Below are 12061 nucleotides of genomic sequence, written 5' to 3'. Positions count from 1 at the left end.
TAAAGAGGGTAGTGCTTATGACGAGCCCTGAAGTACCCCCCACGGGGTTCTAAAAGATTTTGATGAGTGTTCCCCTAGCTGAACCGGAAAGGATCTTTCTCCCAAAAAAGAGGCTATTAATGATACTGCAGATTGGTGTAGGCCTATTTCTTCTAGGCGGGTAAGGAGTATGCTATGATTAATGGTGTCGAAGGCTGCAGACAGATCTAACAATATCAAGGCAGCCTTCCCGCCGTCATCCAGCACCATCCTGACCTCTTTCGCCGCCATGGTCAGAGCAGTTTCTGTCCCGTTTTCCTCCCGGAACCCAAATTGTGAGACATCAAGTGCCTGAGATGCCCTAATGAACCCGGATAGTTGTTTATTCAAATGTTTTTCTCAAATTTTAGCCTGGAAAGGGACTCTTGATATTGGTCTGAAATTAGCAGGGACCAATGGGTCAAGGTTGGGTTTTCTCTAGGAGAGGTCGGACCGAGACAGCTTTCCATGCTTTCGGGAAACAGTTTGCCTGTATTATTTTTCCGAAAAGCAAATGTAGTTGAGAGCTAAGTAGCTCTGGGAACAAATGCAGCACCCTAGGTGGGCATGGGTCCATTGGGCAACCTGACTTAGTGGTTTGTATGAGTTGGCAAATCTGCTCTATAGATGGGGCAGAAAACTAAAAGACTCCCAAGTTCCTTTCTGTGTCCCTCTATGAACTGAGAGGTTCATTTCCTGGTGACCGGGCATTACTGTTGAGGGGTTTAAAAGATTCATAGATAAGTTTAACCTTGTCTATGAAAAACTGCCCCAGTTCATTGCATAAATCTAGACAGCCTTCTATGTTTTTGGATATTGGCTCTGTTCATTTTTTTACCATAGCAAAGAGTACTTTACTGGAATGTTTTGCCTCCTCTATTTTATTTACATAATAGACTGACTTTTCCTCTACTATCTTTTTTTATAAATTGATAGTGACCTGCAGTACTTAGTTTTCTCCCCAAAATCATAACTACGCCTCCATGTCCTTTCAGCCCGTCTACATTTTTGTTTTTGTAATCTTAGTTTATCTGAAAACCAAGGCTCGGAAATGTTTTTCCTCTTAGCATTTTTCTTTTTTAATGGGGCGACTGAAAGAACTGCTGCTTTAATCCAATTATTCAATTGATCTGTGGCTGTATCGACATCATGATTTAATCTCGGGGCAGTCATGTTCAGTTGTTCGTGTAGTTTGCCTATATCAATTTTGTCCCATTCCTGGTATGTAAATTGCCTCCCTTGGGAAGCCATGATGTTTTTAGTATTTTCTATAGCTAGGGTAAATTTGACAACTTTGTGGTCCAACCAGGGGACGGGAATGACTTCCCCCATGTTGATGTTAGAATTAGAGGGAAAGATCTCATCCAACGTATGACCAGCTAAGTGTGTTTCCAGCTGGACTAACTGGGACAGGCCACAATTTGTCATTGCTTCTGTGGTGATGAGTAATGTATTTTTATCTGCTACTTTCTCCAGGTGTATGTTGAAATCTCCTAGTATAGTGTAGTTTGTCCCCATTATACTGGATTCCAGTGCAGGGCCCAATAGTTGTAGTATGGGGGTCTTAGCCTTAGGTGGTCTATATAGCAGAAGGCCATCAAAAGTATATTTTCAGTGATACAAATTTTTAAAGGAAGGACCTCACAGTCTTGAGTGCTCTCCCCTGCCACACAGTGGACCTGAAAATCATCTTTGCTGATGATCGCTGTCTCTCCCCCACGTTTCCCCTGTCTATCCACCCGATGGATGGAGTATCCTCCCGGAGCTGCAAGTGCCAATTCGATGTCAGAAGAATTATCTGCCCATGTATCAGTTATAAACAGTATGTCTAGTTCATGTGTTTCAATCAAATTAGCTACTTCAGTGTTGTGTTTTACCAGAGATCTTGCGTTTAGCAAGGCGGCCTTTATTAATGTAGTAGTTTTATTTGTAGCCTGCGGCCATTGCCTGTCTGCTGATCCACACCTGCTGTCGTTATTATAGACTATCCTGGCTTGAATAATAGGATTTTGGGCAGAGGTTTTGGCCCTCGGCCCAGGCCAGGCGGGCGGGCGCAGACGGGCTTGCCTTTGGCACGCCTTTGGCACGGCGCCGGTGCGCCCGCTGCGCATCCTTATCAGCATGGGTTTTTATGGTCGCTGGGCTCCAACAACTAGCCCGCTCACCCCCGTCCCAGGCTTCCTACTGGAAGTGAGTGCAGTGCGTGCTGAGGGAGCCCTCGGCCCCCTCCGTACAATCGGCACTTGCCGCGACGGACCGGGGGGCATGGGCCTAAAGGAAATGCTGCCTGAAATCAGATCAAAGTAATGCGGTAAGGCAATTTTAAGAGCAAGCAAAGTTTTACTGATGTGATTTTAAAAAACCCAGAGGGTGTTCCTTAAAAAGTATTCACCAGCGCAGCAGTGTTGCAAAAAGCTATTTCAGATGCCAGAGCCTCGACCACCTCTAGGCGCGAGCTACGGCTGTCTAGAATCATCAGTATAAGTAGTCCATGCACAGTATAATCTTCCTGTTTAAAATGCTAAACTTAAACTCCCCTATCTTGGATGAATGATGATTTAAGAAACAGCAACTACGTATCTCCTCACAAGAACTGAACTACTGATTGTTATCTGAAAAGAATAGGAATTTATTAAAGACTCAATTCAACAGGAATTGGAGAACAAAAGACAATAACCTACATCAGAAAATAAATACATCAATCTCTATATTCTGTATTTACTACCTTAAAGTTATCTTTAACCCTTTATAACTTTATATATTATTTTTCTTTCTTTTTCCTTTTTTTGCTTCATTGGGAAAAAGACTGGGATCGGAGGGCTGGATAATGTTAGCTTCCATGTCTTAAATAGTGGAGAAGTGTGGCTCAGGGGTTAGAGGCGGCAGACCCGGAAGCTGAGATCGGCCCTGGACCAGGGTTCAATTCCCCGCCTCGACGGGGCTTGGGCTCAATAACTCCACGGACTCGATAATTCTCGCTCCGGTGCCTACTCGACTCACGGGTTCACACTCTGTGACTCTGGGCAATAGCTTGCTTAATCTCCACAACGGCCCCTCGCGGCGGGATGCCTGGCTTTCACCTTGTGGATACCCTGCCGGGGTTATCTCACAGGGGAATACCAGGACGGGTTCCCTAAGCAAGCGCTTAGATGCCTGCGATGTGGGTGATATGCGCTATATAAATACATTTACAAATGAAATTCAGATTCTCTCTGCATTTAACAGACCGGAGGCTTCCATTATGCAGGTTGGCAGCCCTATAATTCGTCTTCAGACATGTGTTCAATTGGTTTACAATAGGGTAAAGCAAAGGTAGAAGTATTAGACCAATTAGCTTCTCTCGTAATATCTTCCAATTTCTCACCTTTCCAAAAGGCTTGACTAGCCATAGCACCTCTCATAGAGTGTGCATGAAATTTCTGCGAAATGACACCAGCCTGTTGCACTGAACATATTATCCAGAGACTGTAGTAATCGCTTTAAAGGGTTTTTAAAAAAAATCAATAATTAATTAACTCCAGCAGGATGAAATTCATTTGGCAATCATATTCTCTCATGCAATCTACAACATACAATTTCTTGCACAAATCAAATCTTGTGTGTTCATAGTCTTCGTTCTCTTAGTAAACATCAAAGGTTACCCGAAAGGGGGCATAGAACCTGTTACTTACCTCCAATACCTTAACGTCCAAAGTTTCATATCTTGGTCTAGGAGGCCTCCTTAGTTTGATGCTCTTAAGAACTCATCGAGACTCAGTTCAGAGGGTTCGAACAGGTTTACACACGGGTGCCTGGCGTCGAGGGCGATATGCCAAATATGCGATCACTCCCCTCCCGCGGTCTATGTGGTGACATTTTCTCACCTTCTAAGTGCATTTTATTTTTGAAGTCTCTAATCCAGAGACCAGCAAGGTGTGTGCCTCCCGGTTTTTTGTTCGGTGTGGCCCCCTCCTCATTGCACTTGCACAGACAACTTTTTACTTTTACGTCCCTTGGTAAAGTGGGCCTTAGCGTGCCCATACCGCTGGGGTTTATTCACCATAGGTCCTGACGAATGCCAGTTTAATTACACCAACATTTGGCAGAAACATGTTGACCATCACGTAATGATATTGGTAACAGACCATTCAATTTAGTTGGCCGTGTTTACCAACACATTTTGTAATATGTCTTTGTTGATCAGTCATTAAATCAATTTTTTATACTATTGAGGCATTTTTAAACTCACCCCCAAACTCTTATCACGTAACCTTTTACTTAGCCCTCACAACTTCACATTACCCGCTCCGCAGTAAAATCTGGCGTTGAAGCACACTGTGGTGACATTGGGTCACACCCAGTGTGGCCCGATGATGAAGCATGTCACCGACCAGGTCGGTGAGTGGGGGCTTTCTAAACAAACCTAATTGGTGTTGTTTTCTCTCTTGTGTTCCATTACTTGTGTATTTCTCAACCAAGTTACACTCTTTTGTTGTTATTTTTCTGCTCTTAAGAACTCTGAAAACCAAAACATTTTTGCCTACACTCTTGCCATTGATCAGGTGGTGACTTACAGATATTTCTGATTTACAGCAGTCAATAATTATGGCTCCTATCGAACTATTCTACCAGGAAGTTAGTCACCTCAACTATTGTAGCCTTCACAAGATCCATATTCCTTTCATTGCACCAATGCACCCAAATTATCCAACTTCCCTAAAACCTGAACCGGGTTACTGGAGCCCAAGATTACTTTAGCAGTTTTTCAGGCCTTCCTGAAAGGCACAACATGTCTGAAGATCTCCTGATATTTTCCATACAAGAAGCTTCAAAGTCCCTGTCTGTACCAACGGATTTCCTATCCATCTATGTCTCTCAGCAGACACTCAATATTAGGAAAATAAAAAGGAATTTTGCAAGCGAGTTCTAAAATCATTGGTAACCACGCTTGTGAGACACAGAATGGGGTTATCAGTATAAGAGACCACCTCTCTAGTCTTATTTTCTGAAGAAATGTCTGAATTATTGTGACTGGGGGAAATGCGCAAGCCTTCACTCGCTTCCAACCCTGAAGAAATGCATTCCAAGCTGGGGCCACCAGATTCGGCATCCAACTGTAATACGTCTTCAGTTGAAAAGTCAAACTCCTCACTAAAAGCTCTGTCTTCAGAAGACCCCAAAACAGATCTTATTTCCTGAAACACTCCTTGTTCAATTTCCAATCATTAAAATCCCTTAATATCCTTAAATTCCAGACCTTAGTTACATTTACTATTCCTGGCAAATACTCCACCCTCAAGCTGAATATGTGTTCTAAGCAAACAAATAACCAAAGTTCTAGCTTAGCCCCTTCGCAGCGGAGGTAATTCCCTGCTGTGCTGGGGGGCGTGCACAGCGCCCCGGTGCTCATGATGAGCTGAGCTCGTCACGCAGCACGGTGGCGCCGAGCTCATGACGAGCTGAGCTCGTCATTACCGCGCCCGTAGCTCCACCTGCGAGCGTTGCGCGGCTCATGACGAGCTCAGCTCATCATGAGCACCTGGGCACCGTGCCTCATGACGAGCTCAGCTCGTCATGAGCACGGAAGAGGCTAAATGTGATAGATCCAGGGATATTGTTCCTCCTCCTAAGTGGTTTATTTAGCCCATCGAAGAAACATTGTCCATTTTCAATAATACTGCTTTGCCTTCTAGGCAATGCTTGAATCTCATGAGAGCATAAAGACCCACTGCTAAATCCAAATTATTTTTATGATGTAACTTCTTTGTGTTTAACCATAATCCACTAGTTTACTGTAAACCCAAGAGTGCACCCCAACCAGTTAGACTCACATCACTCCAGAACAAAATATGGATGACATCCAAAGATTGCCTGGCCATACCAGACATCTAAATCCTCTAGCCTTCAAACCAGTTCCACCTTCAGGAAAAGAAACAGTGGTTCTGTTCATGAATTGCATATATATAGGTGCTACTAGTTATGTTTGTAATAGGCCATGGTCAGAAAGCAAACCGTTGAATATGTTTGTCTTCTTATTTGACAAATGTGTATGTTAAGTGGAGATTAAAGAGCGCTGCAGTTCAGAACCTTTGATCATAAATATTGAGATTCCTGCTGAGTCATCTTTAACACCATCCCAGTTTGACATTTCTATATCCTTCCTTGTCCAGTTGATCTTCAGATTTTTTCTGGGTCTGTAGTCCTATATTTCCGATTGACAACGCTTAGCTTTACATCGCAACTGAGGATTTAAAAACCTGAGACAGACAAGTCAGTCCTTTACGTCTCTTAAATAAACTCATGGATGAGAGACAGAAGGCTGCAACCAAAGAATTTCTAAAATGAAGTCACTCGCTGACGGGGAGGTGGAAGTTGGGCGTACAGTACAACAGGTAAGTAAAGAGAACAATATCAATAAATCTAAGAAGTCCACCCTGCATTTGGGTAAAATAAGAAGTTCAAATATAAACAATTTAAAAATTATGTACATAGAACATGAGCAAAACATTATTTTCAAGCACCTTATGTAATACAGCATATAGGCATGAAGTCAAACAGATAATATCCTTCTGCTTCCTTTCTGGTCTGGTCATTTTCTATTAGCAAGGACTATATCAGTCAGATGTGTCATTGGATGGGTTGTTCGATTGTTTAACAATTAGAAGAGTGTAATATTTGTGTTTCTGACGCATGCCCTATAATTTTAGTAGAAGCGTTCTCAGCCATGGTGCTAAGAAAGGTGCACGAAAGAGGAAACTGCTGTATGTTTTTCTTGTGTAATTTAGAGTCAATAAAAAGCATACTACAACCACCTTATATTTCAATAAGAGGTCTGAGATTGGGTTTCAGTTATTTTTGGCCTCAGAGATACTGAGGATTTGGTACTAATAGTAGGCTTTGTTTTGGGAAAAAAAGAGATTTCAAACATTCTCCTGTCACACCAAAGCACAGTGATGAGTGTTTCAGTTTTTTAAATGTCCTTCTTTTAGTATTCCTTCAAAACTAGAGGCAGTACAGTGGCACTGCATCTTGTCATTGATACTTAACTGTACTGGGATAGTACGGACACTATCTGCTATACATTTATGTAACGAGTACTGCAACTTCCCAGCACTCATGTGCCACTTTTATCAGGGAAGTGTCTACTACTGAGGCAGAAGTGGGCCATGTTCTCTCTCTGCATATGTTGTAACAATAATCCTAGGGTTACATTTATTTAGCCAGTAGACCTTAAGAAGTTATATTTTCTTTGTAAATCTTGTACACTTCTGAACGGGGTTGTTAAGCTTTGATTTGGACAGAGCCACTACCTGTCAGATGGGATGTGAGCGGCGTAATGGGACAGTACTGGCATTTTCAGCAGGATGCTGTTTGTTAAATCTTATGGTAATAATACTACGAAGAAACAGTGGCATGTTTTTTGTACAGGGCAAAGTCACCAAAGTAGTATTGTACCTAATCTTAAGTGAGTTTCACTATATCTGACTTAACACCTACAGGAGAGAGGATTTGAGTGAACCAAGCAAAAGTAACAAAAGAGTTAGTGAGTTTTTTTGCAAATAGTGAGATCTTTTAAGGAATGAATAGGGCAAAGAGGAAAGGGATGACCACATTGAGAGTAGGTCAGTATTTGACAGGGGAGGCCAACTAAACAACAATGTTCCAGGGCTCCATTTTGGATTAATATAAATTGATGTGCGGCCAAGCAATTGTTCATAAAGGAATAGAATGGCGCAATAGGTCTTTGATATACAATTAGTGCCCTAAAGAAAGCATATTAATATGCCTCTGCTCCCAGTTTAAGCAGTAGAACCACCAGCCCGATTCATCATCGGCATGTTTTGCGAGTCTGCAATAGCAAATAATAAGGAATCGCTATTACAGACTCTCAAAACGGGATTCATGTAGGAATCGCAAAATAAATTACGATTCCTACACATTCCTACTTTGCGATTAGAAAATTGCTAATCGCAAATAAGGAATAACCCCCCATTCATTCCTATGGGCCTAAAGGCCCATAGGAATGAATGGGGAGTTATTCCTTATTTGCGATTAGCAATTTGCTAATCGCAAATAAGGATGCGATTTCAAGGGTGCTAGGGGTGTCCACAGGACACCCTGTAGCACCCCTGAAATGTAAATTAGACTTATGTTGCGCACACACATGTCCAAAGGACATGTGTGTGTGTAACATACAACTGAGAAAAATGCACAAAAGTGCATTTTTCTCAGTTTTCGCAATTTACCACAAAGTCTGACTTTGCGGTAAATTGCGTCAAAAAATAGCGAATTTGCAATTTTTTATTGGGTCATGAATAGCATTTAAGGAATCTCAAATTGAGATTCCTTAAATGCGATCGCAATTTTAAAAATCGAATTTTTTTGCGATTTCTCAAATTGCGAGTACATGACCCAATGATGAATTTCAAATGCCATTTTTGCGGGCGCAAACGGCCGAATTCTGCGATTTGCACCATTTGCGCCCGCAAAAATGCTTCATGAATCTAGTTGCACATTCCTAATTTAAGTGCCAACAGCCCCTCAAAACACTGTTCACCTCTGCACCAATGATAGCTGTGTCCTTTTCTAATATCCAACAGCTGTGAACAGTTCTTTTCAATGTTACTTGTTACAAAGACACATTGGGGAGATGGACAAAGCTTCTTTAAAAGAGTTTGTGAGGCTTACTTGGGGAATATGTACATGAGGATGTTAATCTTATGTCATATGGAAAGCGTCTCTTTTCCAAATTGATTGTTCTCACCCACACAGTTGTTGCAGGTTCCCACCTGTACTTATGGAGGAGGATGAGTTTCGAGCATGTTCTGCCTGAATCATTGATGCTGTCCTGTTAAACTAATTAAGGGCCTTTGCATTATGGGAAGCATCAATATGGTCCCAGAAAGCACTATACTTCGGACACCCCTTGCTGTATTGCCTTTTGTAGTTGGTAAAGATTGTTTTGCATTTATTATCTCTGCATTATTAACAACATGCCAACACTCTATTATAGCTTTACACACTGAGAAAGTGCTATTGTCTTTGAAAAAAATCCTATGAAGTGTAGAAGTGTGTTTTCCTTACCATTGTCAACTAGGCCTGAATCTGGGCCCAGCTGCCATGTTTGTCAAAACAGATGTCTTTTCCTGCACATTTCACTGTTCGTTATTTTTGAAGCACACACTCAAATAGAGCCACAGTTGCTTGTGTCCATTACACATTGTTCTTGCTGCTGTACATGATGAATCTCTAAGCTTAGTAACAAAACTGAAACTATCTCCAAGGTCCTACCGCTTGCTCACTGCACCCAACTCATTCATGATAGTTTGCTGTTGACCTACTTTGTTCTATCACAGTGTGATTCTAGACAAATAACAGTATCCTTTGCACTTTACTGAAAAGATTACTACATGCTACTGAAAGAGTCACTATGGGTTTGCAAGAGCAGTCACAGGGTGTTTCTGGAGTGTAAGGATACTAACTGGGGAATTGTAGGCTTGAAATACAAGTGTGAAGGTGGTTAGATCACTACATGCATAGTCCTTAGGAGTTTGAAACACTGCATACCCTAACGCTTGGCTCACTGCATGAGTACATGTACGTATGTGTCTGCAAACACATCAAGCAAATGATTCTCTCTCAATTTTCCCAAATGCACACTGACTCACAGTATGATTCTAGACAAATAACAGTATCCCTTGCACTTTACTGAAATGCTGACTACATGCTACTGAAAGAGTCACTATGGGTTTGCAAGAGCATTTACAGGGTGTTTCTTGGAGTGTAAGGATACTAACTGGTGAATTGTAGGCCTGAAATACAAGTGTGAAGGTGCTTAGATCACTACATGCATAGTCCTTAGGAGCTTGAAGCACTGCATGCCCTAAAGCCTGACTCACTGCATGAGTACAAGTACTTATGTGTCTGAAAACACATCAAGCAAGCAAATGATTCACTCTCAATTTTCCCTAATGCACACTGATTCACAGTGTGATTCTAGACAAATAACAGTATCCTGTGCACTTTACTGAAAGGATTACTTCATGCTACTGAAAGAGTCACCATAGGTTTGCAAGAGCAGTCACAGGGTGTTTCCTGGAGTGTAAGGATACTAACCGGGGAATTGTAGGCTTGAAATACAAGTATGAGGGTGCTTAGATCACTACATGCATAGTCCATAGGAGTTTGAAGCACTGCATGCCCTAAAGCCTGGCTCAGTGCATGAGTACATGTACTTATGTGTCTGCAAACACGTCAAGCAAGCAAATGATTCTCTCTTAATTTTCCCAAAGGCACACTGACTCACAGTATGATTCTGGACAAATAACAGTATCCCTTGCACTTTACTGAAAGGATTACTACATGCTACTAAAAGAGTCACTATGGGTTTGCAAGAGCAGTCACAGGGTGTTTCCCGGGGTGTAAGGATATGAACTAGGGAATTGTCGGCCTGAGATACAAGAGTGAAGGTGCTTAGATCACTACATGCATAGTCCTTAGGAGTTTGAAGCACTGCGTGCCCTAAAGCCTGGCTCACTGCATTAGTACATGTACGTATGTGTCTGCAACCACATCAAGCAAGCAATGATTCTCTCTCAATTTTCCCAAATGCACATTGACTCACAGTGTGAATCTAGACAAATAACAGTATCCCTTAATTACTACATGCTACTGGAAGAGTCACTAAGGGTTTGCAAGAGCAATCACAGAGTGTTTTCTGGAGTTTAAGGATACTAACTGGGGAATTGTAGGCCTGAAATACAAGTGTGAAGGTGGTTAGATCACTACATGCATAGTCCATAGCAGTTTGAAGTACTGCGTGCCCTAATGTCTGGCTCAATGCATGAGTACATGTACTTATGTGTCTGCAAACACATCAAGCAAGCAAATGATTCTCTCTCAATGTTCCACAATGCACACTTACTCGCAGTGTGATTCTAGACAAATAACAGTATCTCTTGCACTTTACTGAAAAGATTACTACATGCTACTGAAAGAGTCACTATGGACTTGCAATAGAAGTCACAGGGTGTGTCCCGGGGTGTAAGGATACTAACTGGGGAATTGTAGGCCTGAAATACAAGTGTGAAGGTGGTTAGATCACTACATGCATAGTCCTTAGGAGTTTGAAGCACTGCGTGTCCTCAAGCCTGGCTCACTGAATGAGTACATGTACTGATGTGTCAGCAAACACATCAAGCAATCACATGATTCTCTCTCAAGTTTCCCAAATGCACACTGACTCACAGTGTGATTCTAGACAAATAACAGTATCCCTTGCTCTTTACTGAAAGGATTACTACAACCACACATACTAAATGATTCTTTCACAATGCATTACAAATGAACACACACTCACGGTGCCGCTCGTGTAGCGTGAGGAACTTTGGACTCTGCTTGTGGCCGTTTTAGGGGCATTAACTGCAGCGGAGCCCTTTGCTTGACCTTCTTTGTGACCTGGGAGCATTTCGGCTCGGTCACCTCGGCTGGGGGAGTGTCTGAAACGCCACCTGCATAGGGAGCGGGACTGCGAGGTCGAGAAGTGCTTGCGCCGTCCACCGCGCGCACCTGGTTCCTCTTCCCGCCCCCTTCTCCCTCCGACCTCCCCGGTCCTTCCTGGAAGCTTTTTAAACTCCTCGCGGCCCCCGCTGGCGCGCGCGCCGCTCGTGTAGCGTGAGGAACTTTGGACTCTGCTTGTGGCCGTTTTAGGGGCATTAACTGCAGCAGAGCCCTTTGCTTGACCTTCTTTGTGACCTGGGAGCATTTCGGCTCGGTCACCTCGGCTGGGGGAGTGTCTGAAACGCCACCTGCATAGGGAGCGGGACTGCGAGGTCCAGAAGTGCTTGCGCCGTCCACCGCGCGCACCTGGTTCCTCTTCCCGCCCCCTTCTCCCTCCGACCTCCCTGGTCCTTCCTGGAAGCTTTTTAAACTCCACGCGGCCCCCGCTGGCGCGGGCGCCACTCGTGTAGCGTGAGGAACTTTGGACTCTGCTTGTGGCCGTTTTAGGGGCATTAACTGCAGCGGAGCCCTTTGCTTGACCTTCTTTGTGACCTGGGAGCATTTC

This window comes from Lissotriton vulgaris, chromosome 7 (genome assembly GCF_964263255.1).
Source record: "Lissotriton vulgaris chromosome 7, aLisVul1.2, whole genome shotgun sequence".
NCBI classification, from domain to species: domain Eukaryota; kingdom Metazoa; phylum Chordata; class Amphibia; order Caudata; family Salamandridae; genus Lissotriton; species Lissotriton vulgaris.
The sequence above is the reverse complement of the archived record's forward strand: the minus strand, read 5'-3'. Positions refer to the sequence as shown.